Source organism: Rousettus aegyptiacus, unplaced genomic scaffold (assembly GCF_014176215.1).
Source record: "Rousettus aegyptiacus isolate mRouAeg1 unplaced genomic scaffold, mRouAeg1.p scaffold_m13_p_5, whole genome shotgun sequence".
In the NCBI taxonomy this organism is placed as follows: Eukaryota; Metazoa; Chordata; class Mammalia; order Chiroptera; family Pteropodidae; genus Rousettus; species Rousettus aegyptiacus.
This window is the reverse complement of record NW_023416308.1, coordinates 87,976,824-88,002,091: the sequence shown is the minus strand read 5'-3', so window position 1 is coordinate 88,002,091 and position 25,268 is coordinate 87,976,824. Positions and strand designations below refer to the sequence as shown.

Genomic DNA, 25,268 nt, shown 5'->3' with positions numbered 1-25,268 from the left:
ATGAGAGTATCTGACTGGAAAGATGTAACTGGCTAGGTATCTGCCTGAAACTATGAGTAGGGCCCTGGGCAGATTAACTCTGGGAAATTCATGTAGCCACAATGAATACTTTCCTTATTGATCTTCTGCTTTGTATAGTCAGAAATAGAATTTGTAGAGTTTAAAATTACCTTCTAAATCATCGTATTCTAGGACACCCTCTCTCAAATAGCCAGCCCTGTGAGACTAAATGTTTTCTTTTTCCACAGTCAGAGATGTTAGAACAACAATAGGGATGTGAGTGATAAAGGCCTGACTTAATTTTTTTGTTTGTTTGTTTTAAACACTGCTGTTGCAGCTATATCTGCTGTGGTGAAGGACTATGATAAATACTGTTTGCTGGTGTTCTGTGGAATGGAACTGTCATTACTTTCTGAGATATAGTAATGAAGGAATTCTGGATCCAGCATCTCCACTAGATATTTCCTCAAACTTAGCTATATCTCTGGGTGGAAGAGAGGCTTATGAGAAACAACAGTTTGTAGTTTTGAAACCTTTTATCAAGAAATAACTGATTCACAACTAGTCAGTATACAAAAATAAGGGTGAACTTGTTTAGGCTACATTTTAGAATTGGCTTTATAGTTACAGTTTTAAAATTGTGAACCAATAGAAATAAGGTAGATGGAGTTATTTGTGAATTTTTTTTAGAGTTTTTGTCACTTCATAAAATAAAAATCATATTAATCTTGAGTCGCTATCTAGACCACAGTAGTTATAATGGAACAGAACAGAAACTTTTGCTGAAGAACTTCAGGAATCATCAAAATGACCTTAATTTCTTTGCTAAGATTGATTGCTTTAAAGACCCCAGTTCTTCTTCACTCTTACTTGTATCCACAACTTTTGCCATGAAACTTTACAGTGCCTTTTCTCACCTCTTGACCCTGGGATCCACTATTTAACTTGCTTTAGCCAATGGGATATTAGCAAATGTGACACATGTAGAGGCTTCTAAAAGTGCTTGAGAATTTCTGTTCACATCCTTGCATTTTTCTGTTGCTATGAGAGGAACGATCCTGGACTAGTCTGTTGGAGGAAGAAACTTATGGACCAGAGTTAAATTACTCTAGTCAGCCAAGACCTTCCTAGATTAGCCAAAGGCCAGCCAACCACAAGACATGTTGGTGAGCACAGCTAAAACCAGAAGAAATGCCCAGCTGACCTGCAAACACATAAGCTAAATAGATGTTTATTGTTTTAAGCTACTGAGTTTTGGGGTGGTTGAACCTGTAGCATTCTTATATCCACAGATATTTGAAACAACCTTAGATAACCCCTTTTTAAAAAGACTCAATTGGGCAAATGTCACAGATGATCCAGAGGGATTTCTTGCTGTTCCAACAACAGTATGTGTTTCACATTGATCTCAAAAAATTTTTAGAGCCAGACACTCAGTGACACTTATGTGAGACTTGATTTAAAGAGAAATATGTTTTCTTTATGAGTTGATTTTTAAAACTCTGGAAATACTCTTCACTTAGTCTGTATATTTGGCTAATGTATGTTAGCATTACTAGGCACAGAAACGTTCAGTCCATGAAGAAAGGTAAGGCATAAAATGCAAATAATTGAGTTAAATCCATATGGTAAGAAACACAAATGCCAATATATCCTTTGTTAAGAGCAAATTTTGATGAAGGAAGGGTGATGGTGAGTGGAGTCAGTAAAACAGAGGGGAAAATTGAGCCTGGGAAAAGGGAAAACTGGATTTACTGTGGGCCATTTCAAGACAACATAGTGTAAGAATGAGTGTTGTGAATGAAGACTGAACTTTGAAATTTAACCCCATTTATACTCTGCAAATTCACCTTATTTAAAGAAGAGGGAAAATATTGGATGAAAAGAGGGAAAGAGGTAGTTTTGTTTAGGGGCATGGTGCTTTAATTTTTCGTGCTTTGAAATCAAATGACTGCTGTCTTTTCTAGTTTCAGACGCACTATATAGTGTTGCTATTTTGTTCACTTTCTTTTGTGGTAGAAAGAAGTCTGCTTTTTAGGAAATATAGAAAAAGTAGGAGGCTGAGAATCAGACAGAGTTCCCTGGACTAAACACATCTCAACCATTATGGCCCTGCATTCACTGGGAGTTGTACTTGGAGAAGGGCTGCTGGATGGGGGACCTGTATGTGGTTAATTCATCGTATTACTTGGAAAGGTCTTTATTATTTTGCACGGCAGTGTGGTCACCTGGTGGTAGGTCATTAGCATTTAGTCTTCTTTTTCTCACAACAATGTACAACATGCTAATTAGAGGATTCTGAAAGCTAAGTAACCGGTTTTAAAATCAGATGTTTTAATTTGCAGCTTTAATGGCTGTTTTTATAATAACTGGCTTTATTGGGGGTAAAAGCACTTCTCATGTTCCACTAGCAAGACAGAGTATAACAGAAGCTGACAAAATTAAAAACCTCATAATGTGACCTTTGCCTGGGATAAAAGGCTGTTTCATAACAATTTCCTTTTGTTCTTTGTTTAAGCCATTACTCTAAAAGGAGCCTCCGATTAATCTAAGTAAATGCATCATTACAGTACTAATCCATGTCCTTCTGTCAGTGTCTGTTTTAATTAAATAAGAAATGCTAGCAGAAAGATATCACGCACAAAGCTGTGATTGGAGAAAGAAGCACTGGTTGATCAGGGAAAGATTAAAAAGGGCTTTACTGTTTTGTCCATTTGCATAGCTCCAGATGCCACAGTGTTTCAGGTTGAAAGAAAACTTACAAAAGAGTTTAACACATTTCACTCTTATAGATTTAAAATAATGGGATTTACCAATGAAATTCTAATCATCCAATTTATCGCATGTTAGACATTCCAAAGCAAGGAGCATAACAGCTTGGGGTGTGTCTTTTATGCAGTGTTGTATTGTACCTGTGAAAACATACCTGCCAAATTTGTGTATGTTTCTTCTTATTTTGGGTGACTGTGATGGTGAAACCTGGGTTGTTGGCATACAGTTAATTTTTTTTTTCTTTTTAAATTATCCTGCAACTTCTAGTTTAGTTCTCTTTTTTTCTGTGGTTTTATATCAATAATATATAAAGAATTTAGGCATGTAATTGGTTTTTAACAATGAAAAGTACATTTAATAAATGCTTATAAAATGAATGTATCTAGTTAATATTGCTACGCTGATACATAGAAACTCTTCATGGCAGTAGAGTTGCAGAATTCCCGTGGTGATGGCTTTCTCCGTATACGAACCATTATTTGATGTAATGAAAAGAGAAAGTGTGCAACAGTGAGATTGTTAATTAATTTAGCCTAACAAGATGAAGATAAATGAAGCAAAGCACAGATTGAATGAAGCAAGAGGTCTTATTTACAATTTAATACACTTTCATATAATGCAGATTTTACTTGATAAAAAAATAAACAGAGCCCCCACCCAAAATACCTCCTAACATAAAAGTACACTCCCTGGCACCACCATTCAACACTAAAATCCTGACCTGACTTTACAGAAAACATGTACGGTGGCTCCATATAGAAGATACTTTTATAGTGTGTAAACAGTGCTTTTCTACTGCTAAGAATCCTACACTAGTTAACCTTTAACTTCAGCATTTTATTATTCTTGTTGTAGACTGAGGATGACCATAAGAATAATTATCTGGAAAACTTTGAGTTTCTTGTTCTCCAGGTTATCCTGAGACATCTTGCTTCAATTATTTAATAATCATTTTATTTTAATCCTCTTTTGAAAAAAAAATTTTTTTTTTCCTTTTTAGCCAAAGGAAAGAAGCTTAAGAGTGAAGGGGGTGGGGAGGGGAAGAAGAGCCGTGAGTCTTTTTACATGTGTTTGAATCTGTAGCAATTGTGCAGAATTCTTAAATTAGCATTATTTTTAAAAGTCTCCCTTTCAGAGATTAATGAGCTTTATCCAGTATTTGACCTTTTATCATTCTTGCTTTCTGCTCAGAAGTACTTCCTTCCTTCCTACAGTAGCTAGAAAAGACTGTCTCTTATCTTATGTTACTGTAGGCAGTGGTAACAGGGCTCTCTACAAATGGTGTTATTATGGTCACTATGTTTTTATCTTAGGGGTCACGAACAAATCCATGCAACTGCTTCTAAGGATTTCAATAAATAGGACTTTTTATCCAGACAATCGCCTTTTATGTTACTTTTAAACAAAACTACTAGTCCATCAAGAGTTTCAAAAGAAAACAATTCTACAGAGTGCCGGTATGGCCGCACAGACCAATCATCATGGCACCCATTCTCCAGTCCTTTATTTTTCAAGTCCACAACAATAGGTTGTTGATTCAATGGACAAGACCAGAACAATTAAGTTCTCTGTTTAGCAGCAGTGCAGCATTTTAATGCCCTTCTCTAATAATGGTCTCATTATTGTTATTCTAAGACTGGGCCTCAGGAGGAGGAATATTTGCTGGAGGTACGTCATTATTTTGCAAATTTCGATTAGCTCATCATGTTGTCTGTAGTGTGAAAATCGTAGCTAATTAGGGCAGCCAGTTAGACTACCAGCTTTTGAGCTTATGAGTTAAAAGGTAGCATACTTGATAGGCCAGTGATGTGAAAAAGGTGGTAAAAAGGAGGATTAGAGCAGTTGCCTTAGTAACTCCAACTTCCATCTGTGAGGGAACAATGGACTTGTGTTTCTCCCCCACCTTGGTGTAAAAATTGGTTTTGTTTTGAAAGGACAGGGTTCTTTTTATGACAATCTGGAATTCAGCCCAACTGAGTGTAGTTTTAGTTGTTAGGAGAGACCATTGGGGATAGGAAAGATGAAAGGTCATGGTGAGCTTCAAGGACATGAAAGGTTGTTGTCTCATGTAACAATGGTAGATTGTTTTTCTCTAATATTTCTAGCCAGCCCCTAAGTCAGGTGATGGAACAAATACCTACAGTTTAGTCAGGTGAAACAGGAGGGGGAGGGGGAGGAAAGGAGAAAAAATGGGGTAAGAGAGAGTTTGTACTTTGTTAGAAAAAAAAGAGTAACTTTGCTTTTATTAAGCAAAGTGATATTTCTTTGTCACCATCTCTGAGATTCCAGTGTGCTTTGGACGGTTTGCCTCTGTGGGCCATCACATCTCTGGGAAGCTCTCCAATGTGTTAGGAAATGTGATTTAAGCTTTCTTCCTGAACTCCCAGGAGGACCAATGATGTGATACTTAACAATAAATTTAGTTGTTGTAGCTTTCTCACATATTGGTGTTCTTAAAAGGTTTTCCTTCAAATGCACACTGAATAAAATGAATGATAAATATGAAAGAAATTTGTTTCACCACTCTACAGGGTTTTATCATAAATTCTATGACTTCCATCACAGAAAGTTTACAGGAAACGGTTTAGATGTTTCTGCAATAGCAACACAAATTTTTCTCTCTGTACAGAAGAAAATGCTACAATTTTAAGAGCTATTGAAGGTTTTGTATTAGAGAGGAAGTGATAGAAAAGAATTGGATACAGTGATATTTCTTAAAAATCCTCAAAACCAAATCACTCTCTCTGGGTTTGAAACATTTTTATTTCAGCAAAATAAGTGATTTCTGTTTTTCTTCCGATCAATATTAAAACACTTGATTGTGGTTGATGTGTGTGTGTGTGTGTGTGTACAACTAGAAAGAGTTATAGGAACACTATCTTTTTAAGCAAACAGCTCATCTTTTGATGATTAAAGAAACCATATTTCTTCCTCTGTATTGTCTCTAAACAACCCTTGTGTAATTGAAGCTGGACTTGGTCCAAGGGTTTGGGGGGGATTTTCAAATTCTTTTTTAATCCTAGGTCTTTGTTTTTTTAGTTTTTCTAGCCAACTGTTCTTATTGCTGTAGCTTTTCTTTCTTTCTTTCTTTCTTTATTTCTTTGTTTCTTTATTTCTTTCTTTCTTTCTTTCTTTCTTTCTTTCTCTCTTTCTCTCTCTCTCTCTCTCTCTCTCTCTCTCTCTCTCTCTCTCTCTTTCTCTCCTTCCTTTCTTTCTTTCTTAGAAGCTGTGTTCCCTTACTTTGTTGTAGGTTCCTCATAGACTTCAAATCATAATATCCAGAAACTCTGGACTTAAGGACTTTTGAGATTATCTAGTCTAATTGTGGTATGTGAAAAATAAAAAAAAGTGAGACCAGAAAATTGAAAAGACTTGCCAAAGATAACCCTACTAGTTAGGGGTAGGCAAATAGATGTCATTTGCTTTCTATTTAAATATAATAACTTGAAAATAAAGAACAAATGAAGCATAACAGGAATGTCTTACTTGTTTACTGGTCACTTTACTGGTTGAAGGGGGAGAGAGAATAAAGCTAACATCTGGTGGTGAGTTGAGATTTGGATCAGATTTTTTATAACTTTTAAAGTTCCATTTTAAATAAATGAACCTTTTTTTTCTGACACACACAATAAAAGAACAAAAACAAAAATGCCAGCATAAGTGGAGAGAGATGTACACCTAAGGTATTGTGTGAAATATTTTCATACACATTATTATAGTTTAGGATAAAACACTTTTTCTTTCCAATATGGCAAAATAGTTAACTGTTCTGTTTCTTAGTTTTTGCATCTTTGTAAAGGGACCTGATGTTATTCAACTTTGTTATATGTTGTACAGTACATAAGAATTAGTATATGGTTGAAAAATCCAATATACAGTTGATAGCATATTATGAGTATAAATTTGTGCTTTATTCAAACAGATATCCCCAGGCAAATAAGATCCATAATAATTAGATCAACGTAAATGGCATAGTTTATTTTTAGAATCATTCAGAACATAGTTAGAAATTTTAGACTCTTTAAACATAGAGGAGGAAATAAAATAATCCATAATGTCTGCTTATTATTTCATAATAAAAAATTTACTCCTCAGGAACATTAAAATTGAAAAAAAATTATATTAGTTTCAGGTATACGATACATTGATTAGACATTTATATTGTTTATGAAGTGTTCCTCCCAGTTACCATTTTGATATGTTTTATTTCTGTCTTTTATCTATGTGTGTATGTGAAGAAAGAACATGTCTAACTTATTTACTGTCCTCTCTCCAATGCTCAGAGCAGTGCATGGCTCATAGTAGGTACTTGAAAAATAGTTGTTGATTAAATGAAAAAAAAAATGCAAAATTGGACCATACTTTAGATACATTTTTGTATTTAAGAAATCATTTTATTGGACTTTTCCATGTTAATAATAGTCTTTTGAAAACATGTTTTTAATGACTACATTATATAGTCATATGCATGTACTATAGTTTGTTTTACTATTAAATTATTGATTTCCAATATTTCATAATTATAATATGAAAGTTAATTTATAAGGATAGCTTCCATTTATTATTAAATTGGTAAAATTTAAAAATTAATAGAAAAACCCTTTCATGATCAACCTTATCTCCTTCAAGTTCTGCTTAGATGTCATTTTCCCAGTGAGGTATACCTTGATCATCCTATTTTAAAATTGCAATTCTGCAAACATTTCTGATCTTTCTAGTGCTGTTCTATTTGTTCCTATAGCTTTTATCAACTGTTAATTTGCATATCAAATTTATTTGCTATCTTTCCCATATATTCCCTACAACATAAGCTCAAGATAGATATTTTTTGACAGTTTTCATCATTCATATTCCCCAGTGTTCTTGACCAACATCTGAAACATAGTAGATGATCCAACAATACTTGTTAAATGTGTTCATTGAAACTTAAAAATATGGCAGTGTCTATTTTTTAAGTCAAGAGTCAATTCTTTTTGTCTTAATACGGACAGCTCTAGTCAACCAATTTGTACACTGGCAAAGGTCTTCTGTTTCTCAATGTAATATGTTTACATTATCCAGTTAAACTGAGTTATAACACTTGACCGAATCTTAGGCCATGTTGGATTCAGTTTATTTTCTCACTTAGAAGTCTTTCTGGTAAGACTCTTAAGATTTGTTTCTGACCTGGGCAAACTCAGGTTAACCTGATAATTTTTCTATATTTTAGGATGATTTTATTTTATTTTGTCCCCTAACTGACACTGATCATATTTTGACATTTCCTTAGGAAAGGCATTTCACAAACTCTTGTTAGCTTCCTTTATTGCATATGGTTTCCACTTTCTTTTAAAAATATACCCACCATATGATCCAGCAATTTCATTTCTGGCATTTATCCAAAGAAAACAACAATACTAATTTGAAAAGATACATCCACCCTTATGTTCATCACTTTATTTAAAATAGCCAAGATATGGAAACAACCTGGGTGTCCATCAGTAGATGAATGGATAATGAAGATATGAGATATACATATATGTGAATAGTATACAACCATAAAAAGAAGGAAATCCTGCCATTCATGACAACTTGGATGGATCTGGAGAGTATTATCCTAAGTGAAATAAATCAGACAGAGAAAGACAAATACTGTATAGTTTCACGTATATCTGGAATCTAAAAAACAAACAAATGAACAAACAAAATTAAACAAAAATAGACTCATAGAAACAGAGACCAAAGGGATATCATTGCCAGAGAGAAGAGGGGTGGGCGAATGAGTAAAAAAGGTAAAGGAGAACGTAGCCAGTGGTGACAGATTAGTAGAATAGTGGGGAGATCACATTGTAAGGTATAAAAATGTCACATCACTATATCACATACTTGAAACTGATATACCAAACTGTATACCAACTATACTTAAATTAAATAGATATTATATATATATATATATATATATATATATATATATATAAATTGCCACTTTGTGTCCTTTGTAGACAACTGTTATCTTTATATAACAGCAATTTATATAACTGCAGTAATCCCTTATATTTATGTGGCATTTATAGTTTTAAAACTCTTTTTATAAATATGATCTTTAACTATCAAAATAACGCTAGGCATACAAGGCATGGTTTCCTATACCTATTAAGGATATAGGAAAGTTAAGAGATTTAATCTAGATCAGAAATCTAGGAAGTAAAAGAGAGGCCAGAGGAATCCAAGTCTCTTGAGTTTTACTAGTCCAGTACTGTTTTTTTTCATCACTTTAATCTTCTCTCCAGATTAAATAAGCATCATTTTCTTGACCTTTTAAAATAGATTTCATAAAAATAAAAACAATTGATTAGAATTAAAACATTTTTTCACTTTGTTTTACTTGGTCTACTCTTCCAGTTCTCAAGGACTTTCTTTTAGTTTTCCATGGTTCTTCTTTTTCCATAGTCATCATCTTTTCCTTTGCTCTGACTATGAACACGGGCTTTTGTAGCAATTTGTGAAACTACTGGCTGCCTTATCTGTCTTTTCACATTTTAGTTAGTTGTTAATTTCTCTGAATATGACTAAACAAGTTGTGTTCATTATAATAGGAGACCTCAGGTAAGGGTCCACTGGGATGGGAACAGCCTTGGGAGAAAGTTAATAAAGCAGACAAAATGTGTTAGCTAAAAGACTGGACAATGAACACCAATAAGTGTAGTCCCTGCATGTCGAAGAGAGGCATAAAACAGGAGACTAAGTGTTTCGTAAAGCAGACAGAGCAATAAAAGTTGGGGGCAAGTGGTATTAGAGATTTAGGCAGCTAGGTCACAATAAGGCCTTAGATACCAAGTAAAGTTAAAAGACAGATTCCAGTTTCTAAGTACTCTGCAAGTGGAAGGTTACCAAGACCATGGAAGTGTCATGATTTTGGATGAACTACTGCACTTTGGTATAGGAAAACAAGGTATAATCCTAGTTTTTGGAATCAAAGCAAAAAGTTAAACTAGCAGCAGGAGCAATTAATTTCATTCTGTGTCTCAAGGGATTGTGTTGGAGTCTTTTAAATAAGGTCAGAAATGGTTCTAGAGCAGTGGCTCTCAAAATTTTAGTGTATATAAGAATCCCCTGGGATGACTCAGATTTATGAAGTGGGATCCACGTGTTTATATTTTTAACAAGTGCCCTAGATTATTCTCTTGCAAATGTTTACAGATCACATTTGGAGAAAATTTCCATAAAGCCTGAGATGACACTTATCGTAGGATAAGGGACCAAGTGATTACAGCCACTGGGAGAGGAGGCATTTAGAAATTGAAAGTCAGACCTTTCTACTAAGAGAAAAAATGTATCTATTATGCCCAGAGCTAATTTGTATTTATCTGAATGTAAGAAAGCAGAAAACATGGGCCGATATATGCTAAACTGGTGTGTTATAAGCCTTTTAGGGTTTCTTCTTCATGTATCCTGTGTTTATGACCTGAGTGCTTTCGTAATCTCTAACATAAAGATTTACATCTTATAGTGTAAAAAAGTAAGGCTGATTATTCTTTCGTGCCTAATCTAAATTGTCCCTCGTTTGTATTTTCCATTTGTTATCTGGATAATTGAATTTCATCTTTTTTTCCCTACTTCATAAATTGATTAGAATGAGTTGAGCAGACTGCTGTAATGCTAAGGGTTAACCAGAAGAGAATTACAAATGAACTATCTAGAAGGTTGATTATTAATCCAGCTAGAGAAGAAATATCCTTTTACTTAGCAAGAATGAGTATCCCAAGAGCTGATAATATTGTTCGGGCAGTGAGGTGGAATGGCAGAGCTTGGTAAGTAAAACAAAACTTGAAATTAATCTTTTATATCCATTTTTAAAAGTGTGTAGAATTTTGATCTATTGAAACATTTAACTTTAATATTAATTTACGAGCTGCCGGAACAAATGTAAAAAGTTCCAAATGTGTTTGTTAATGAGATCCCTACACAGACTATCGGTAAAAGTTAACTGTAAAGTATTTATATAAGTAGATAAATATATTTAATTTTGAATATTTATAAAAATGCATGATTAGATTTGTGGTTAAGAACAAGGAAGTGAGCATGGAGGAATGATTACTAAAACAATCTAAGTCCAAACCTCAAACTAAAGAATATTGAATGACAAACTGTTGTTTTTTCACATGACCAAGTTCTGGGTTCTTAGGCATGAAAATATAATTTAAAATATAATATTCATGTAAAGAGTCAGTGAGATATTTTTCAGACTTCTAGATAACGAAAACTGTCATAAGTTCTCCTATTTTCTGGGTCCTAGTACTTATTTCATCTTGATGTTTAATTTAAGGACCTTTCTAAAGACAGCTTTTATTGTATTTGTGAATTGGAAGGAAGGAGAAATGAGAGGATCTGTGCTATTTGTACAAAGAAAATTAAGTGAAAGATATGATTTTAATAATGTTCTTGCATCAAAGACTGCTTCTTCTATAAGATTGAAGTTTTACATGAATTACTTGATATTGCAAAAATGAGCCTTTTAAACACAGTATGGACCATATTGAATATAATTCTAACTTTATGCAGTCATAAATCATTTCAATATAGCATTATACTTAGGAGAAGATACTAAACTTATTAAGCTCACCTTAAATTGTAACCATGTACCATCAAATACAGGATTTTAACCTTTTCTTTAAAGATATTTCTTTAGTGGCAATAAAAAGGCCTCAAGATAACATTTTGTTATGTAATGCTTATATGAGCACAGAAAAATTATGTTTAAAAAAACTCCCATAAATTTAATATTGGAAATATATGTTATGCATGTGTGTTTGTGTATTTGTTAATATATATAGTATATATGTATTCAAAATACTAGAGCACCATTTAGCCATATACACTCAGCTTTTTTTTCAGTTCCAGTGTTCTGGCTCATATTTAGGACTGGGAATACAGAGTATAATAAATGAAATAATAAAAAACAATAGTTAAAATTCGTTGAGCTCCTGTGTGCTAAGTGGTATGTAAAGTGCTCTATCTCATTTAATCTTCATATTAACTATGTGGTTGTTGGAAAGACACAGGATTATAGTATATGCTGAAAGAAGAGATAAGCTAATTAAGGAGCCTCTAACATCTGATGTGAAAAGTCTAGAAAATAAATGTCCAGGAAACGAAATGTGTAAGATGAGAGATCCCTAAATTCTGTGTTCTTGTTTCTTAAAATTGAGAATATTTAGTATGAGCTTAGGGAAAAAAAAAGAGAAAGAAAGGGACCTGCAAAGTCTTAGCATTTGTTAATTAAAAAAAAAATTATTATGAAAATTTTAGTCATACAAAAATGTATAATGAATGGGTTAAAATATCTATGTACTTATAAGAGATAAAACATTACCAATGCAGTCAAAGCCTTTTGTGTACTCTTAATCAATTTTATATCTCCCTCTTTGAGTCAGATGTAACCATTCTTTTTAATTTGGTGTCTGTCATTCCTATGCTTTTCTTTATATCTGAACTTAATTCCATATTCATTATATAGGAGGAAAAACTCCACTTACCATTCTTTGAGATCCAAAAAAGACCTTTTCTTTGCTTCCTATTATACTTTAATTAAAACAAAAAGTCTTTAACATAATCTGCAAAGCCCAGGCTCTGCATAATCTGGCTCCTGCATTGCCAGCCTCAGCTCTTATCGTTTTCCCAGTGGTACTTTCTGATTCAACTGTTATACTGGTTGACACACTCCAGGTTTTTTTCCCCACTCTAAGGTCTTCACGTAAATCTATCTTCTTAACTGGAATACACTTCTCATTCTTCTTCAGAATGATCCCTGCTTATCCTTCAGGTCTCTGTTTAAATGTTGTTTCTTGAGAGGCCTACCTTGATCTTGTGTGCCTGCAAAGATCTTGCTTCCCACATTTATTACTTCGTGCCTCAGTTTCCCCAATCTATAAAATTAGGCCAATAAAGCATCTATTTCATAAAGGTATTGCGACGCATTTATTTCATAGCAGATATTGCAATGTAAAATTATGTGTTTATTTGTGTGATTTCTATTTAACGTCTGTCCTTTACTCTAGACTGGCCTGTTTTGTTCTCACATGTTTTCCCTAGCATTTAGCACACATAGTCTTGTATGGCATTCAATAAATATTTGTTGTTGTTATCAGGGAGGGGAATGTAGTGAATGAGAAGGAGAGGAATAAAGGGATATTGAGAGAGAGAAAGAAAAATTACATGAAAAAAGAGCCTATGGGTTAGTTTGTATATCCTATTTATATAAAATTATGCAACTTGATGCTAGCAAAGATTGGTTTGAGGGAAGTGGTAGGGACTTTTTTGCAATGCAGTCTTTCACTTTTGTGTTCTCATTTTGGGGAATCTGCATTCCCGAATGTTAAGAACCGAGCTTTCAAATTATAAACTTGTAGAATAGCCCCGTGTCTACAATCTTAATGTGGAAACACTATAATGGGCTCTGAATATCTGGAAAAAAATAGGACACACAATTGAGAAAATATATCTGGTACTTTTGCATAGGAAACCCATGAGTCCACTTGTAAGAGTTTCAAGGTGGGTAACTATAACTAAAATATTCATAGTGGTGACAGTTGCTGTAATATTGCTAGGCAGTGTGATTTTTTTTTTTTCCAGGAGAATATCGAAAAGGTTATAAAAAAGGAAAAAGAAAATGAAGTCAGTCTGAGAGGAGGGCTGGGTTTTCAAAATGCCAGAATACACTTATGTTGTACTCTATGTAAATCATTGCAGTCGTTTATAATGAAAGGCCCAGGCTACAGATTATGCGGGAAAAAAAAAAATGTTTTTTGGTTGGTGGTGTGGGAAAAGGAAATAAAAAAGAGAATTTAATTAAAATGTCTTAGTGTCGAAAGGAAGGGATTTGTGGTCATAGAAGGTGCCATTATTATTAATAATATTGTTTCTTATTTTTTTATTACATTGTGTACTTCAAAATGAACTTTTTCATGTATTATCTTATGTAGTTCTTATAGTAACACCATGAGATAGTTAAAACAGAGATCTTATTACCTTTGTTTCTTAACTAGGAAAAATGGGAGCGATATCAGATGGGAGCTAGGACTAAACTTAAAAAAAAAATTCCTAGGTATAGTTTTTTAGGCAAGACTAATATTCACTCCACCTCTGCCCCTCTAAAAAGGTTTAGATTGGAGGGTATAAGTAGGTTCTTCTAAGGACCAGAGATGAATTAGGTGGATGTCCTCTATAGGTTTTCCAGACTTAGACGTTTATTTTCTAACTTCTTAAAGTTGTAAAGTAGTTAGTTAACAGTCTCTAGCAAACGGAACTAAGATAGCTAAATGCACATAATTAACAGACACATTTCTAAGCCTAGTCTAAGTTAAGGTTCATCAGATCAAGTTTAATGGGCCCAGTCCTTGCCTGATATTTTAGGGGTCCAAAAATAGGTATGAACTTATAAGAATGAAATACTGTAGCTTAAATAAAACTATAATGAAACAGAGGATACGAGCTTCTTGGGTGGAAATGCAAATTACCTGAAATGAGGATGGACACATCTTGGTGCCCATTTAAAAAAAATCTAAAGAAAAAGTGGAAGGCAATGTATATACACATGTACATACAAGTGGAGGGATGTTTCTTTGAAGACAAATGCCAGGAGGTATTTGTAATGATTAGCCAAGAGGGTTGTTTGCTGCGTTAAGGTAAAAACCAAATCTTATATTTTTCAACTGAACAAATAGCCTAGTTGCAGAGAAATTTAATTTTTACTCTTTCTGGGCCAGTTGACAGACGCTTCCCTTAGGTTAAAAGAAACAGGCATGGTTATTCTGAAGGAAAGAAGTCTTAAGAGGATTTGATAGCCGTCCTGAGATGGCTAACGTGCTGCTATCAGGAAAGAGTATATCTATGGTGGGCCAAACTCTAGTTAGCAGATGAAAGTCACAGGGAGTCAGTCACAGGAATAGCAGAAGAAAAACTTTGTTAACAGTTAACAGTTGTCTAAAAATGAAGTGAACTTTCTCGTTGAAGTACTGAAGGCCTTGTTACTGGAAGGAATAGGGAAGAGAGGTTAAAATGTTGAGGTATACCAAGTTATTTGAAGCTTAAAGTTTATAAGAAGATGTCTTCTATGTATCACTTGGTTAAGACGAGAAGATGTGTCAATATAAATGACAAAGATATGTTTCTCTATTATGCGACGCCAAGAATGAACTTCATAAAGACCAGGTTTACTCTCTGGGTTGCTCAGCCATGCCTGCTGTAATATGTTAATGTAAAAAAACCTACATATCTTTATCTGTTGGCAGACATTTGATGCCTGGAATTACCCCCCAAATAAGAACTTTAGACCTCACCAGCTATTTCCAAACCTCAGAAGAATTGGGATAAGAGAATGGAACTGAATTAAAAGGTAGAAGAAGAGAAATTGGTTCGTTTCTCCATTGGGTCCAGATCTAAACAAATAAGAATTTAATCTGGGTTAGATAGAACAGATTTAAAACTAACACTAAATTTATTTACTTACCTTCAAAAGACTCCCGAGTTTCTGGTATCTTGTTAACAAGATAAAGGGTCACGTTTTTAAGCACCTTAGAGATTTTCTGTTATTTCGGTTTCTCCTCATTGACTTAAATACTTTCATTAAAAAAATTAAAAATATTTTTTAAATTATACAGGTAATACATAAATACATTTTTATTGTAGAATAGTGCCTGGCATATAGCAGGCAATCATTAAATAGTTTTTGAATAAATAATTATTGAAAAATAAGTGAGGAAATTTTCCTTAATTTCTCTCTCCACCTTAAATTCTATTTTGCTTCACAAACTTATTTACTATATTAATATTTTTGTATACTTTCAGACCTCTTTTTATATCACATACAAATATACACAATTACATAGAAATATACAGTTTTATTTTGTGTTAGGGTACTATTCCCCCTTTTTATATATACTGCTTTATACTTTACATACCTTTTCAGTAAAAATTATAACAGACTTCTTTGTAATTTACATAGCTTTATGTTCTTCTATGTAGTACTTTATGTATGTACCATTGTTATATTGATAGACATCTGAGTTAGATCCAGTTTAAATATTCAGTTGAAATTTTAGGTATGTAAAACTGGGGGGGGGGTGGCAAAACTTGGCCATGTTCTTTTAAAATATATAAAATGCTCACAGAGAATGTTTACAGGATTATAAGAACTAAGGACATTGTAGGCAGAAAAATAGAATGTGTAAAGGCATGGAGTAATGAAAAAGAATGGTATCATTTAATTCTTCGTTAAGGCAATACAAGAAGTCTTTATTATCAGTGAATAATGGGTAGTGAAAAAAGGCCGCTTTAAGTTAATCTATTTAAAATTGAGTGGGGATAACAACTAAAAACTCTGGACAAATCATTAGAAACAACTATGTGAAGGTACTGAAGAGCAACAAAGGCAGGCTAAATCTTGAAAGGAGATGATGTTTACAAGAAGGGGAGGAGAAATGCTGGGTAAGTTGGTCATTTTCAAGGTTTCCAGTATGAGGGTAGGCCCCAGTCTGTGCCAGACTTGGAGGGCTAATAAAACTCCAATAGAGAAATCAGCAGACTTTCTGGCTTGAAGAACCGGAACAGACTTTGGGGCAACCACAGCTACTGGGAAGTGAGAAGGTAATCCTGGAAAGGAAAGAGTAACAGAAAGGGAGTCCTAAATTCTGTATATAAACTTTGACCCAGTTTCGGACTGGGTCCCCAAACCATGCATTCACAGGATGGGCTTTATGCAGCAAGGCTAAAAGGAATAAACACATATTTGAATTGCTGCCCACTGCAGGTGAGACAGAACATGGAGTTAAGGTCTAAGCAAGTAAGCTTTTTGCTAAAACAAACAAAAAGTGACACTCTTTAGAGCACTGTAAATGAATTCAGAGTTTCCACAACATGATGCTAATGATGCCTAAGATATAATCCCAAATTACTCAACATATGGAGAACTAAGAAAATGTGAAAAAAAAAAATAGGACATTTCAGCAGAGAGATTGAAATTACAAAAAGAACCAATGGGAACTTAAAGATGAAAAATGTAATATCTGAAATAAGAAAATAACCTGATGGGCTAATCAGTAGAATGATGACAACAAAGGAAAGAATCAATGAAACTGAAAATAGATCAATAGAAATTATCCGATTTAAAGAACACAGAAAACAATTGCAAAAAAAAAAATGGATATAGTATGAGGGATAATATTAAATGGCCTAACATATATATATCCTAGAAAAAAAGGAGAGTAATATTTCGGCTAAAGAAAAGAAAACACTTGAAGAAACAATGACCTCTAATTTACCAAATTTGGTAAAAGTTAAATTTACAGATTCAATAGCTTTAGTGAAGCCCAAACAGGATAAATGCAAAGAAAAACATGCATAGGCACATTATAATAAGCTGCTGAAAACAAGAACAATTTATAGGTAAAGGTTTTGTTTGTTTGTTTGTTTTTGGTAAAGGCCAAGAAAAAAAAAGAACACAACTCACCAATATCAGGAACGAAAGAGGAATTATCATTATAGAATTTACAGAGATTAAAAAGACAATAAAGGAATATTATGAATACTTTTATGTCAAAAAATACAACTTACATGAAGTGGATAAATTTTTTGAACAATACAACTTACTAAAACTGACACAAGATGAAACAGAAAACCTAAATAAGACCCTACATATAAAGGGAATTGCATTTTTAGATTAAAAAAATAAAACTTTCTATAAAGATAACTATGGGTCCAAATAGATTCACTAGTGAATTCTATCAAACATTTCAGAAATAACAGCAATCTTACATTAACTCTTTCAAAAAATAGAAGAAGGAGGAATAATTTCTACCTCATGAGCCTAACATAATAGCCCAAAGACCAAACCTGAGAAAACATTACAATAAAGGAAAATTTTAGAGCAATATCCCTCATAGTCATAGATGCAAAAATTTTGAACAAAAAATCGGCAAACTAAATCTAGCAATATAAAAAAGAACAATGTATTGTGATTAAGTAAGGTTTAGCCCTGGATTGCATGGTTGATTTAACATTTGAAAATCTTATCCTATTAACAGAATAAATGAGAAATATCATATGCTCATTTTAATAGAATAGAAAAAAGTATTTGATATACCCGTTCATAGTTAGAAAATCCAGCATACTAGGAATAGAAAATAACTTCCTTAATCTGAAAAGGGCATCTGTGAAAAACCTACAACTAACATCATGTTTAAATAGCAAAATATCAAATGCTTTCTTTGTGCATTAGAAAAAACTGACACAAGGTGAAATAGAAAACTAATGTCCATGCTTACTTACATATCCTATTTGGCATTGTATTGGAGGTCCTAACCATTTTAATGAGTCAAGGAAAGGAAACAGCAAGTCAAATGAAAGAAAAAATTAGAACTATTTCTGTGTACCTTTGGCAAGGTCATGTGACATACGGTCTTTTATATTTTAATATACTAAGTGGATGGGAATCAAAATTTCATAATAGACGATGGGGAAAATGATTTTATTTTGACTCAGTCTTAAAAATTAAAACCAAAATTAATAAAAATAAATGTATACAATTGGCAACATTTCATTTGTAATTCTAACTATGCATTATTTCTTGGAAGAATTAACTGCATGATTTTGAATAATTTTTCAGGTCAAATGTTGCAATAGCACCATCACTTTGATTGTAGTACCATCGTAACAAGTGTCATTTTTTGCAAAAAATTTCTAAAAACCTTGCTTAATCATTTTATATTCAAATCATTCTCTTTTGAACAATCTACCATGTCAATTATCACTCCTGCTAATTTTGGGTTCTTTCGTTTCTATCCAGTCTAACTGAAAATTCTTGATTTGTCAATGACTTGAGCTATTTTCAACACTGTATTTCTCATGAATTCTTCTTTTTCAAGATATGCAATTTCACTTTGCATTCACTTTACATTTTTATTTTAATAATTATTTACAATATTTCACAATGCAACATACATTAATTAACTAGCCTGATTCTCAACCTGACTGAAAAAATTATTGGGCAAATTTTTAAAGTATTCCTCTTCCTAAGCTCTACTTTAACCAATTAAATCAATCTTTGGGAATGGGACCCAGGCATCAATATTTTTTCAAAGCTCTATGTGACTTCAGTGTGCAGACAAATTTGAAACCACTTAGCAGTGATTATCAAAGCTACAAAGGAATTGACCCTAATGGGTGAGATATATGTTAAGTTTTGGGAGAGATATTTGAGTGAAGACTAATTTAATAAATGTTAAGATCATTAGAATATTTTTATATTTTGATGTCTTTCACTTTCTATATAATTTTGGTGACTCGTATAATGAATATTTGGATAATGAGAAAAATACATCTATTGAATGCCAAGTATGTATGGGCCAGGAATACAGTGGTGAACTAAAGGGTGTGTCGTCCCTTTCTCTAAGAGTTTGCATTATAAGATAATGAATGCTATGAAGGGAAAGGGAGACCTAACCTGGGCTTAGGGTCGAGGTTGGTGACTCTACATTAGTGATATACAAGATGAGTAAGAGATAATTTGGTGAAGAGAAGACATGAAAGGTAACAAATTTTTTTAAGGCCACAAATTGAGAAGAAGTGTATAAGCTCTAGAAACAAAAATCAGGCAAAGATGACTAAGAACAATAAACAGAGAATAGTAAAAAAAGATCAAGCCTTAAGTTGCTAAGTGTGTGTGGGTGTCAGAAGATAAGAGTAAAAAGATGATTTGCAAGATATTTGTAGGTGTCACATCTGTACCAACAAATTTGGAGTTTATTCTGTAGGTTATAAGGAAATAAAGATTTTTAAGCAGGAGATTAACATGATCAGATTTTATGTTTTAGGACCACAACTCAGGTAGGGGGAAAAAAAAGATTTCCCAGTGTGGTGTCCTCAACTTAGAAACAGAAAAGTAAGCTTTTCTTCATTTTACTTTTCCTGCATTGCAATACAATTATTAAAGTAGGATGGATTTCGTCTCATACTAACTCTCATTCTTAGCCCATTCTTCAAGCCTAATGCAAAACCACATGTATGAGGACAAAAAAAAAAAAATCTTCACGAGCATTCCTCAAGAGCCATATGTATACCAATAAAAGTAGACTGTTATGAATTTTTGAGTTTGCCAAAATAGCTTTGAAATGAAGATAAGGAGCTTGAGAGCCTTACTCAAGGGACTGACCCCAGAAAACAATATGGCTCCAGAAACGATAGATGTCTGAAGATATACTAAAGTGGCCGAAGGCAATTAATTTGACAGCAACAGACATGGAACCATCCTTTTATTTTGACTATTAGCTAGTAGGATAGGAAGTGGGAGAGGAAATAAAAAGAAAATTTTAATTAAATAATGTTTTACATATTTTTCTCCTTTGGATTCAATTCAGTCACAAATGATATAGCAGTTGTCTGAGATTTCCACAGCATTAATTAATTCGAAAGAACAGAAAACGAGTTAGAACCAAAAACTTATTTATTATGCCCTCTATCCTTTAAGCACCATGAAAAACTAAGTGTCTCTTGTGGTCACAAGAGTTTGCATTTCTAAAACTTGAATATATCCAATTTAAAATGGATTAAAATATGCTGATAAACATAATACTGAAGGAAAGATATTTGTTTTATTTTTCTTCACTTTCCTGTTTATTGAAAGTAAACAGTGATGGAAATATTTAACATTATATTATTTGTATATTTAAGTGATAGAAATAAGGCATGAAAATAATAACACTACTGAGAGTAAAGCACACCTAAGGAGCATTTGTGTTTGTTTTCCAAAGAAAATGCACTTCAGAAAACAATTTGCAAGTATGATTTAGACTCGCCCTCCTTTTATTATAAAATATAGATGTTTCTGGCATTAATGATGTCCATTGCCTTTAGCCCACTGACAATCGGAGTCCAAGAAAAGGAATGAAGTAGTCACAGCTGAATCTAAAGTGCCAATTAGATCGGGAGATATCAAGTTTTAGGGGGAATTATGGAAAGGGTGAAATGAATATTAATGGAGAATGAGGAACCACATTGTCTAAATTCTAGTCCTGATTATGCTGTACATCAGCTGTGCCACTGTGTTTTATTTAGTCCATCTTAAATCTGTACTAGCACTGTACTATTACTACCACTGATAATACCAATATTTAAAGTAATTGAGTTTCCAGGGTCTCAGTACTTTGTGCCTGTTTATTCTTCTACTCTGGTTATGAAGAAACAAGAAAATGTTTTATATTTCTGAGAAGTACTTTTTCAAAATGAAAGAGTCCTCTAGAATCTGCTATATAGCTCTCTGGCATGTTCTCTAGTGAGTGTGTGTAGTATTCAGTGGGACAGTTTCAAAGAGAGATACACACTATAGATCAGAAAGAAAAAAATAGTCCTAGGTTCATTTCTGATATATTAATTTGCCTTTTGTGCTGCTGCCTTTTTCAGCAGTTCAGTCAGCAATTACTCAGTAATATATAAATTTGCCTAAAGCATTCTAATTTCTATTTTAGAAGGTAAAAAAGTACATTTCACTCATGACTGTGCTTCTTGAATTTTCTCCATTTTATCAGTTTATTATCCTCTTTCCCTAGAGTTGTTTAAACATTTTTTTTTTTACCCTAAAAATGAGGGCGTGTCAAAATTGTTGCAAGCAAAGATAGAGGTAATCATATGTGGCTTTGTGTTGATATTGACTGCTATTTAAAATAGTGCCTCCAAGATGAATCTGCTTTTAACATTTTTTTCTTTTTCAAATGAATTTATTATGCAATGTTTAATAAAATTTTCACATCAGTTACGTTTTCGTAATACCTTTATTATACTATGATCAATGTAGGCTATTGGAATAAGGAACTCAATACAGAATGAGTTAATAATACCTCTATTACACACTCATGTATTAGTTTCTAAAGACTGACTCTTTAAGCACTAACATTATTTTGACAATTTACCTATACAATTTGATTTTCAAAATAGCTTATTGTTTAGAAAATATAGAAAAGTTAAAGGAGAGAATATTTAAAATCATAACTTCATTACTAGAGATAGCCCCTAAATTTTGGTATATTATATATAGTAAGAGATTATATCATATCCAGTTATGAACATCTGATGCCTGAGCTGCTACTAGAGTTGACAGTCTTTTAAGTCTCTTTGTCTATGTATCGAGTGGCCCCCAAAATGCTGTGCTTTTTGAGTTCCTGCGTTTGCATTTTGGGTTTCCTGTCTTTACCTTTGTTTCCAGACTTTAAGCTGTCATTTCTCTGTAATTAGTGTTTTTGCCTCTAGTAATATCAATCATCCTTCCATATTTCTATAAGCTGCTATTTCTATTCAGCTGTGAGCTGTTAAATTAGATGATAGGGAAACGAATATTTTAAGAGGTACTTTCTGTTCTACAGCAAAAATATAGATGCATTCACACAGATTATGCTATTTGATTATCACAATAAGTCTTTGAATGGTTATTAGTTCAATTTTTTTAGATAACAAAGAACCTTTATCGAGCACTTACTATATGGTAGGCACTACGCTAAGAACTTTAATATACTATGTCAATTGGGTTTATCCTTGTAACACTCCAGTAGGGTGGACTATTTTACAGATAAAAAAAAATACCTAGACTCAGAGAAGTTGAGTAACTTGCCCAAGATCATACTATTAGTAAATGGAGGAAGAATTAGGATTTGAGCCCAGGTGTCCTTCTCAAATAATTAAAAGTGCTGTATTATCTTTGAGGTAATGGTAAATAGATTCCGAGTCCAGGAATTCTCCTTTAAGAAAAGTAAATAAGCTTTAGTGTATTATCTATAGACATCTGTTTTGGGTTTTGCTTCCTTTCTAATTCTCCTCATTGCTTTATTGTAGGGATGTTGCTATATAAGAATTCTATGGAGAAATATAGTGATATACATGTGGAAGTGTCTAAGGAACTCAATATTTAGGGCAAATTAATCCTAAAAGAATGAAGCTAAAAAATCTAACAAGAAAAAAAATCTAGCAAGGAAGGAATAATTTTTATTGTTAAATAAGCCTCTATTTCATAATTTCTAGAATCATGAGTGTATTCTTTGCTAAATTTCCCTACATCAGAAGGTTCTAATTTATGGAATTCTACAGAAGTTAATACAGCAATTTGCCAAAACACCATTGTATTACTCATTCTTAGCTACATTTCTTAGAGAAACAGGTTTTAATCTCAATGTATATTTCTAATTATACATGAAATGAAAGTGGTAATTTCAGGGAACAAAAAGCCTCAATTAGATTCTCTTATAGTGTTTAAGAGGTTAAGTGATGCTTACGAACTTAATTTTTAAAGTTTATCTGCCTAGATTAAAATCCTGACACCACCATTACTAGTACATTCTTGGACAAGTTAATTTCTTTGTGCCTAGTTTCTCATATGTAAAATGGGGATAGTGATAATAATTATCTATGTAAAAATATCTACTCTTATATAGATTGTTTGTTTTGAGGATCAATGTAAGTAATTTAAGTAAAGGAATTAAAATAATGTTTGTTGCATAAGTGTTTTACAAGTATTAGCTATTATTTTTATTTGAATTTTTAACCATTTTTCATTCTCAGGGTTCTGTAAAAACTGCTAACAATATTATGTCTTTGCCTATCAAAACATTTTACTTTTCATTTCTCAAATTACCTAAAAGCACCTTCTGTCATTCACTCTCTTATTAAGACTTACCCTGAAGTTGGCAATGACCTCACAGTGAACTCTGTAACTTCATTTTAGGTCCATTTCTTGGACCTATGCACAGAAACATCCAAAGTTACACTATTTTGTTCAGAATGGATACAAGCTTCATGTGGGTATAAAATATAACATCTCTTTATCTTCAAGTTATGAGATTTTCTCTACTTTTTGAAAGTTAAGCAAATAGGGTAACAGTGCAGTTCAACAGTTCACTTGAGTGTTGAATGTGCATTGGTATCCTGCAATAGAAAAAACTCCTTGTTTATTTGCTATTTTTTTATTGAAAGAGAGTTGCAAATGGTAATTTACTCTTTAACTCCCACTATGGTGTGCATGTGCAAGACAAAGATAAAAGCTATGTTTCCTTCGTGGAAGGGTGTGGAGGTAGAGGATGATTTCAAATTAGAAATAATGACAGCAATAGAGGCTTCAGATGAAGATACTCCGGCCACCAAAGGAAAAAGGGGAGAAGCTGATTCCTGAAGTCAAGGTATTTGACCAAATATTTAGGTTGTTCTTTATGTGTACAGGAGCCAGGGATGTTGTTATTTATGAGCTAAAGAGATAGTGTGTTTGACAAAGGTGTTTATTGGATAGTTGGATGATGGTTAGGAGAGAAGCAACCCTGAAATATCCAAAAAACCTGTAATAAGGTAAACAAGAAAACATTTTGATAGGCTGACTTTTTTAAGGCTTGTTGCTTCCCTTTTAGAATGATTAACTTGAGAACTGGATTATTGTAATGGTGGTTTATTATTATGGATGATAACATTGACTTAGAAAAAAATTACAAAACTTTGATTAGGATGTCTAATGCTTTCTTTTACTACCTTAACAACCTCTTTTTGGGAAGCAGTTTACAACTTCATCACCTGCAGGTTATTTTATGTTAAACTTGTTTATTTTTAAAAAGTCTGGCATTAGGCCTCTGCATCGTGTGTGTGTGTGTGTGTGTGTGTGTGTGTGTGTGTGTGTGTGTGTGTATTTGGATCAGAGGGGGAGATGAGGAAAGAAGGTGAAATTTTGAGATGGAAAGTTAGTGAAAGTTGATGGTTGATGTAAGGGACTGGAGAACTTTGTACTGAAACATAAAACATGTAAAGCATGTTTTCTCCCTTAGTAGGAAAAATAAGATTGCATTATGCATATTTCTATAAAGAATATATGTAAATATCATATACAAAGTTATAAGGACAAGCAAACTAAGAGATGGAAGAAAATATGTATGACTTCAAAATTGTAGCAAAGATAAAGGGAAATATTTCTTGAACATACTTTTAAACATAGTGTCCAATTGGGATAAAGTTTTAACAGAACAGGCTGGGCCATTTATAGATTACAGCACTTTTAATTTCTCAGTGTTACAAAGTGTTGATTTTGATAAAGAATTTGTTGATGCTATATCAGCTTCTCCATGTGGAGAAGTGCTAATGGATGATTAGAATTGGGGCTCACAGCCAAAATTCTGAAATTTGGTCCCCAGTTCCTCTAACCTTCTGAAAACAGAAAACAGCTACTAAGTTTTCCTGAGCCTTGATGCACTATAAAAGAAATTTTTTTTTTTTTGTCAAGGATGTCAGCCCTTTTCTTTCTTTATCTTCTTTCTTTTTTTAAAAAAAATTCTTTTTGTCTCATGTCATTACTGTCTTCATCTCTCCTTAAGTAGATACTAATTTTGGAGCTACTTCAGGGTTTATATTAGCTCAATCATGTAAAAATTCTTTACATTTGTATAAATTTTACTGTAATTGTAAAGCCAAAGAGTCTTTTTTTCTTTTCTTTCTTTCTTTCTCCT

At 33.0% G+C, this 25,268-nt stretch overlaps 1 protein-coding gene across 8 annotated transcripts in view; it reads left to right on the top strand.

Annotated features, from left to right (window-relative positions):
* The window catches only part of SOX6 (SRY-box transcription factor 6), a 552,718-nt gene that overhangs the window by 152,243 nt on the left and 375,207 nt on the right, over positions 1–25,268 (top strand). The window contains exon 1 of one of the 8 annotated variants that reach the window (XM_036220751.1): positions 10,469–10,562. The exons of 6 other annotated variants lie outside the window; for them this stretch is intronic. The gene's annotated coding sequence lies outside the window, so the exon portion shown is untranslated. Of the gene's footprint in view, positions 1–10,468; positions 10,563–23,769; positions 23,964–25,268 lie in introns of those variants that run through there. One more of the 8 variants, XM_036220745.1, reaches the window with a different exon arrangement.